Source organism: Mesitornis unicolor, unplaced genomic scaffold (genome assembly GCF_000695765.1).
Source record: "Mesitornis unicolor isolate BGI_N332 unplaced genomic scaffold, ASM69576v1 scaffold13055, whole genome shotgun sequence".
NCBI lineage: Eukaryota > Metazoa > Chordata > Aves > Mesitornithiformes > Mesitornithidae > Mesitornis > Mesitornis unicolor.
This window is the reverse complement of record NW_010184912.1, coordinates 114,924-123,798: the sequence shown is the minus strand read 5'-3', so window position 1 is coordinate 123,798 and position 8,875 is coordinate 114,924.

Here is an 8,875-nt window from a genome sequence, read left to right as displayed (position 1 = left end):
CTCTTTGAATTTTAATGGCATAGTGCTTGTCATTATTTTAGGCTTTTTTGTAAATTCTGCATAAGCAAAGAAATCTATAAATGCTACCTTATCTGTATAATAACTTTCTCGGTGTACCTTAGGAATATTGTTGACCTATTTTAATTTAATATGCTAATCTGAGGAGAAAATATTGTAACGGGAGCAAGGAAGGGGTACTAATAAGGGATGAAGCTCTGGAGAAACCTGGATAGTTGGGCTTTTTACCCCTTCTGCAGACAGGAACATGAGTGTTGGAGATCAAAGCTGCTTCTGGAAGCGCTACCAGCCGAGCAGCGCATCCCAGTAGCGTCAGCGACCTGCCACGCCGGCTGTGCTAGCGCGCTCCTCAGCAGCAGCAGGATTAGCAGCTTGCCTGGTTCACCCAGCCTGGACCAGGTCATGGAGTTTCGGTGTGACAGCTGAGAGGGAACAGTTGCACAGCAAATCTTGTGATGGTTGTCTTGCTTGACTTCTTCTGATCTGTGAAGCCATGCAGCTGGAGAAAGTAGTTCCTAAGGTACATTAGACCAGGACTTTCTACGCATCCTGCAAAATCTACAGCATTTCCCTTTATTCCCTAAAGAATATGCATATTGTCATGATATTTAGCACCATGCCTATTCCCACTCTCCAGTAGTGGAGTTATCTGTTAGCCAAACAGTAAACCCTATAGGAAAATCTTTCTTCTCACCAATTACATTCAGTTTCCCTTGACAACATAGGGCTTTTAACTCTGACTTTTTAATTACTGAACTGTTCTAAAGTAGCTTAAAAGTTGTTTTATAATGAATTTTTTTTCTTGCCTTCTATACTTCAAAATATTTATAAAATACCAGTTTGTATTTAACACATCAATACATATCCAGATAAGGTTCAAACTTGGAAAAGGGAACAGTTTGATAGAGCCCCTGTGTCTGAAATTAACAGAATGGAAACCTGTTTGCAGTTTTAAGTAGTTGTTCACTGTTAGCAAAGATAAACCCAGATACTTGCTATGTTTGAAAAAATAAGGGGTGAAACGATGCCACAATCTTACCACCCTTTTTTCAGTGTATGAACAGGAAGTGGTATGACAGATGGTCCTCTGTGGTCATTGCTGCTAAACCAGTAAGCGTTCACCATTAGTAATGAGCCGTCTGTGTTTGCACATGTATGCTCACTTGGTTTAAACACATGCCCAGTAGCTACATACTTTTCTAGAAAGGTTATTCAGCAAGGTTACACAATTTGTGCAAAGTGATTTTTTGGCAGGATTCTCTACACCTTGATATAGCAGTCTAGTAGATACTAGCAACCAGTTACTGCCCCTTGGTTAGGCTGCATGGAAGATTCATGTATATAAAATAGTGTATTAAAGTAAACTTACAAAAGCAAAGAGCAATCATTGCAAATGTAATTTTTTCTTCCTCTTTGGGATTCTAATTTTAAAAGCATTAAAGAAGACAGCTGCTCATGCTGTGATATGCGCTAAACAGCCTGAAGGATGGAAAAAAATATATTTGTAGCTCATAATAACTATTGACCTTTCTGATATACAATGTTCTCTGTGTTAGCTATTCTGTTCTATCAACAGTGAAGATTGAACATGACTTTTTAATAGAAAACATGGGGTTTCAAGCTGCTTTCACAAAGGTGTTTATGTATTGTTATTTTGTATTGTAGTACAAAGACTAAGTCCTGATGCCCTTTGTCTGACATCATGTTTGTCATAAAAAAGCCCCACTGTTACTGACTGTTTTATATGAGGAATTGGCTCGTAACCATTTTATAGTTGTGATAAAAGCATTGCTCCACTAGATCCAGAACACAGGTATTGAAAATAGAATCCCCCAAATATCCCAGCAGCACAAAAGGTATTTTCTGAAGAAATAGATTCCTCAAGTGGCTATATTTATGGGGGTATTCCACGAAGATTTAAAACTCTCACTTTTTGCATTCATACTGTTTGTTCCTTGGCATACACAGGCTGCTGCATAATAGTTTTAGCTGGATGTCATGTGCTCTCAAAGACTATCTTTATGATACTCCGTTTTTTCTCTTGAACTTTTCTACTGCTTAGTTGCTGAGTACAGAAACATCCTCTAGCAGCAGCTTGACTTTGACACTTGTGTATGTTTCCCCGGAGTGGGATCATCCAAACGTCGACTGAGCAGCATGAGGTAACTCGGCTGCTCTTCTTTCCCTCAGGGAAAAGCTTCACCAAAAAGCACCTCCCATTTGGCATATGAAAATCTGGAAAGCAACTTCTTTATTGTGCTTTTTAAGCCCAAGCAGGCTGGCAATGTTAGGCAACATCAGAAGGGACTTTTTAATGTTTGTTGGAGATTTTTTTATGCCATGTGCTGGGAAGGAACTTTAGTGGGCCATTATTGGCAGCTCTGAACCACAGTTATTTTCACAGCTATGCTCTGGAGTGTCAGTTAATGATTCACAAGTTACTAGACTAGAGCAGAAAACTAGCAAGAGAGGAAATATACCCTTCTAGGGCATGAAAGAGGGGGAGCAGCATCAGCATTTAATGGCAGTTTTGTGCTGAAACAAAATGCTCAAAATTGTTTAAAAGTTGCTCAGTAAGGATACCGATCATTTTAGTTGTGGAAACCAGCCACATCTCAAAGAAGTCCAGTCCCGTATTCCTCACAGGCTCATAAAGCTCTCAGGGAATTCAGTGAAGTTTTTACCCTCAAAGCTAGCTGGGATCCTTTTTATCCTTTGCTCTCCGTACCCCTAACAGAGGAGAGATGTGCTATTACTTTTAATCCTGTACTCTCCTGACTTCAGGACCTTTCCTAGCCATTGGATGTGTTCTGTTTCAAACTTTATTAGAATTGCTGCAGTGCAAGTAAACAGGAGGGAAACGACACCACTGGGCTAATTTTCTTTGGGTCTGTCCCTAAACCTTGAAAATTTGTAAGTGTTGCTGAACTCACCTGAAACCAAACCGACAGGTCAGGTCAGATTATTTATTCTGTTACTTAAAATAGATTAACTTTAAATGTCGAAATATATAAGCAAGTTTGAGCTTCATGTGCTGTATCGTTTATGTACCACTCACTCACTAGACCATAACAGCTCTTCCAGAGTTGTTCCGGTCTATTGGATGAGTGTGGATACATTTGCGAGTGTTTAGATAATGGATTGAAGTCCAGTAGACTGTAACATTTCCAAAGGCTTTTTCAGAGTTAAAGTTCCCTACCGTGATTAGTTCTGTTAATAGCAAATCTTTATTATGTTGTTTTCAAACAGGCAAAAAAGCTCTATGTATTTCATAGATCACTGACCTACCAAAATTTGTTGTAAAATCTGTCTTTCAACATTATAGAAGTAACAAAAATCTTATTCATAGCTTCATCCTGGCAACACTTTATTTATAGCTCTTTCCTGGCACCTAACTCGTTCTATATTTTACCAGATACATAAAGAATTCTGTGATAAAGTTTACATGGGGAGTAAATTGCATATGTTGAGAATTAATAGCCTGATAAGACATATTTCTAGACTAGAAGAAGATGAAATGGAAGGAGATGCAGAAGCAGAAGAGGAAGAAAGGAAGCTTTGAAAGGCATTAAATAAAATAATACTTCTCAGTCCGATAAAAAGTAGATCAGATTGCTTTGATTTCGCAAAGATAATAGAACATTCAAAAATTTCTCTGTATAAAAATAGGGAAAGCCTATCAATGAATTTGTCCTACATAACTACAGGTAGTACATGGGCCTAGTCTCAAGTTAAAAACAAAGAGGGTAGTAAGCTCATGATTTGTGACACTACAGGATCACTTTTCAAAGCATGGCTTATTTCTCTACACATGCATTCTTTTGTGTGCCCAAAGCAGAGTCTGCACAAAGTAGTGTTTGCACTTGTAAAACCTGCAAGCTGAGTATTAACGATCACGGACAAATATAGTTTGCAAATTCAAGTTGTGTTGTTGGTATATGCATGGTGAAACTATAACTCATTTTCCCAGTAATTGCATGCACAGTTTTGCTTATCCGTTTGTAAAACAGCATTAAGCTCCTTTAGAGAATTCTGGCTTACTTTTGTTTGTGGTTAATGTTAAATCTGGTATATTTGGGAGACTAACACAAGCACATTTCAAAGGCTCATGTAACCACATACACCAGACTGAATGTTGGCATGTGCAACTAAAGCCCTAAGCAACAGGCCACACAGATGCTTGAAATGATAAAATAATTGTCAGGACCTTGATCCAAGACTTTTCCTTGTATTCCTACTTACTTAAATGGGACCAGTGGCTTAAGTTTCCCAAAGATAGGGAACCTGTGCTACTTTAGACACGCCTGGCATCCATCAGCCGCTCCAGAAAGACTTGGGTCTTCTGGAGGCCCTGTGTGAAACTGCCATCCCTGTGCACAGCTCAGACCGTGGGGCAGTTCACATGAACACTGTAGACCTGAGCATGGGCAACTGAGTTAAACCTTTGGTCACTAAGAATTCATTCCTGAAATGAAGAAACTGTCTTCTTAATGCATTTCTAATAGTTTGTCCCATTAAATTTTATAAACACCGGGGTTTTCACTACTTCCTTTTGAGGAAATTTTCAACAATCTGAAAAGTCAGGATTAACTATGCAAATTAAAAATATTAACTACCCTGTGTTGTGGCCAAGCAGTTCAAGTCAACAGATTTCCGCATAGTATCCAAGTTCTTGTAAATCCAGTGTATAAAATTAATCACATATTAAACATATTCTCCCACTTTTCTGGCTGTTATACCTAAATTCACTGCTACTTCACTCACTTGACTTTTGCCTGAACACACATACTTTTATTGCTTTAAAAAGATATGCTGTATATGTCTGAGTTAGTCACTTGTTCTCCCTGTTTCAAACATCTCTGCTTAACAGTGTGCACCATCACATGTGGACCATAGCCAAGTAATTACAGATTTTCATTATAAATATAATCATATCTCTATGTATAAAATATATATCTGTAAGGCTTCAATGTCAAATTAGTTGTAAAAAATTAAGGATTTTATACAATGACAACCTAACTGAACAATCTGAGATGCCAGCCCATCTCATCGGTTGTTGGATCTGGAAAATTTAGAGGGGTGAAGAAAAAAAAAAAGAAGAAACAACATTAAGAGCCAGCTTTCAACAGAAGTCTGATGGGGTTTAAAGTTTTTATGCCTTTGGGTTTCTAATAGGCTTATAGGTCATGAAAAGTGAATTGTCTTCATCTTGGAGGTAGAATGACAAGAGAGAACGGTTTATTGTCCTGTCTGAAAACATTACCTAGCAATAAACCCGTTAGAGGAAGTCATCCTTCTTTCCATTGCTTTTGGAAGATCTGCCCTGAGCCATCCCCTTTTCAGTGACAACTTGGCCAGAACCCAGCATTAATCCCTCTGTGTAAAGGAAAGAAGGGAACTAAGTCACCAAAAGCCTGGGTTCCAATGCTTAACTTTTTCAGCTTTTCAAAAAACAGCTAAACAGAAATTTTAAGAGTCTTACCAAGTTAGATACAAGTACCATAAATTTCAGAACCAAATCTGGTTATTCCAGAATGCAAGATCCTATTTATAACTAGGACAGGTTACAGCAAAAATACTACTCCTACAGCTCCTTCTAAAAATAGCGTTGTCTTGGAAGAATGAACTATCCTGTTCTTTGCCACCCACAATGTTAACTAAATAGTTCAGATAGTCCTTGATTTTGCAAGGGCACACCAGCAGGACCAAGAGAGCACCTGTAGAAATTGCAAGCTCTGTGCTCATCAGTTGATCTCCAGGCAGGCAGCCCACGTGAGCAAATATCCCTACGTGGTTCATCCGCAAAGGCCAAGACTCTTCAGCACCTTCCTGGACCAAGCTTTAGCTTCCAGCACTTGCCCATGCTCAACCTGCAATCAGACTGAACCCACTTCAGTTAAAACCATGCATTTGCACAAGTGCTAAGTATAATTTCATAGTAACTTGCTCTTACTGTAAATAAATTGTCTTAACTTGAAGCTATTGAATTGTATTTGCTGGGCTAGGAGTTACAAAAATCTATCTTTTTTAGCTTGTAAAATGATCAAATTTGATCTGCAAGCTACTGAGAGACAATGACCATGGCAACAGTGAGTTTTTTGAGAGTCATTTTTCAGATTAGAAATACACTTTAGGAGGCAATATTCTGAGGAAAAAAAAAAACCAGGACAGTTAACTACTCAAGGTTAAATTTTCCTAGAAAGTCTTTTAATGCCTTGTTACAGACAATAAACTGCACAGAAGAAACAAAAACATTAACAAAGATGCATCTAGTCCAACTGAAAATAATAGATTGATGTAACCTAATTATTCATCTGAACATAATGATTCTCAGTTGCCTGTGTAAAGGATTGTAGGACTGAGAAAATGTGGGAAGAGGTTTGCAAGTGTAGTTACCACGAGAAGAGAGCTCTCTTTTTCTGACTATTTTGTACGTTCTTTTATTTTGTTTCTCTTTTAAGAGTTGTATAGTTGGTGTTTGAAAATGTCTCTTAAAAGCTGTATAGATGCCTTGTTTTTAAGGAAGAGAAATGAAAGGTAGGTGAAACCTTGCTGAAATGCTACCAAATCCAGAATTTTCTGTATGTTAAACCATAAGGCTTTTTCCTACCAATCCTCTCAAATTCCTTGTTGGTATTTGTAGCTTCTGGTCCTCCTAAGAGTGAGAAGCCTATCTCTTATCTGTTTGGAATGCAAAAATGTATTTTTCTCCTCTCAATTATTTTTAATGCATGTGAGGAAAAAACCCAGAAGTTGGTGAATATTTATTCAGGCTGCTTTGGCAGCATTTCATTATTTAAGACATAAATCAAATTTGGAACTTCTTTTTTCCTGAGGGACAAATAGTTTATCTGAATTTGATGGGCTTGTGAATCAGTCATAGAGATGGTACTTGTGCTATTGCTGTGTAATAGCAATTATCTGCATTGCTTTACATTGGTTTGCTCTATAGCATTAAGGCAGTCAGGCTGCACACAGCTGCTGGAGTACATCTGCAGATCACTGCGGGATCAGAGCCATGGAGCTCGGTCCTCCAAACGGTTACGTGCATGTTTGTCTGTCACTGCACCTTCCACCACCATCAGAAGGCCTCTTCCAGCCTGTGAAGTCAAACAGTGCATGACGGGTTTGTGGGGTCCGGGCCCAAGGTTATTCCCAAGGCAAAGCCCGTGAGATCCACAAGGCTTGTTCACAAAGAATTGCTAAGACAAAACTAAATAATTTTGGGAACTAGCCACTAGTTCATACTATCTCCCCAGTTGCCTGTGTGGCTCTTACCTAATGTTTTAATGGTTGTGACACTTTAATATGGGTATGGTAGGTTGCAACTTCATGCCCTTTGAAATGGACAACGTATTCATTGTGTCCAGAAATCTCATCGTGCATTAGCAGCTTTGGGAGTGGAAAAAGAAGTTTATTCCTTTAGTCGTATCTGCTGAAGATATTTAAAGACACACAAAGGCAAATGCTTTCCCAACAGAGCACACAGTTATCTGCTTTGCAAAGACAATCCAGACTTACTTTTTATACTTCTGAGCCTGACAGTGTATAGTGCTTTCATTCACACGCAGTGAGCATTGACTTTTATCATATTATTAGCATTCGAAACTCACAGTTTCAGAGGTTTATAACTCAACAGTAAGTTTAGACTCAGTAAATTCAGCCCAGGAGCACTGTTTTTCAGTCTAAAAGACATCTTTAGTTACTACAGTATCAAGCAAAGTGAACTTTGCTTATTTCAGGCTTTTTAAAGGTCTTAGATTACAAATTCTTTTTAAAAATCTTGAAAAAAAGAATTGCCACAGAGTTTCATTCTGATGTTCCTCAGATTCCTGGCTTCCTTTGACATAAGTGGAAAAAAATTGAAAAGGCCAAGTGATAGGCATTTAAAATCAACTCCTGAGAACTCATAATGGACGATATTCCATGTATTTCTGTGCAAATCTCACTGACATCAATGGATGTTTTCTGTACACAACCTTTTTTTAAAATCCTGCATGCATAATCACCGTTAGCATTGTGACAGCATCTACCGTGTGTGGGTGCAACTCTGAATGTAGATTTGTACTATCAGCGGTAATGGTTCTCTCCTGAGAGAAATTCAGAAAGCTGTTCATAAGCTGTTCTGGACTTTTAGGTAACTAATCCCATCTCACACATACACTCTCAGGTACTTTTTGCTAAAGAAAATCAAACACTTCAGAATACATATTTATATGACAGACACTGTTCCAGTATGTTGGATAAATTATATGTATTTTATAACATTCACTTACAGAGATGTATAGGTTTTATACATATTATAGTAATAATAGCAAAATAATGTTGACCTTATGATATAAGGTTGCATGAACCCAGAAATGTCAATGCCAGGTACACTGTACTAGATGTCAGATGTCTTCCTTTCTTTCGTAAAACTGTGTATGAAAGAGAAATTGTCATTTCAGTTGCTTGGGAATGGTACCTATGTATTACAGTCTGATCATTTTTTGAGCTTGAGATATTGTTTAACATTACTTCTGTGTGTTTAGGTAATCACCATTAGAATACATGAGGACATATTGTACTTATTGCCTATGCTAGAGCATAGCGTGCCGGACTACAGCAACAACACTTGTTAAGCTGATTTTAGCATTTCTTCACGCAGCAGGAAGCACCCATGCTGTGGTTTCTTAATGTACTCTTTAACTACTGCACTGTAGAGTACTGTACAATAAAAATAATAAACAATTATGATCCTCATTTACCAGTACTGCTGCTCTCCTGGTGACCGTGGTTGCTGTTTCAGGGTTCCCCTATCCTGTACCCTGAAACATGTATCTTTCCTTTCAGAGTTTTATTTCTTAGATGATATTGC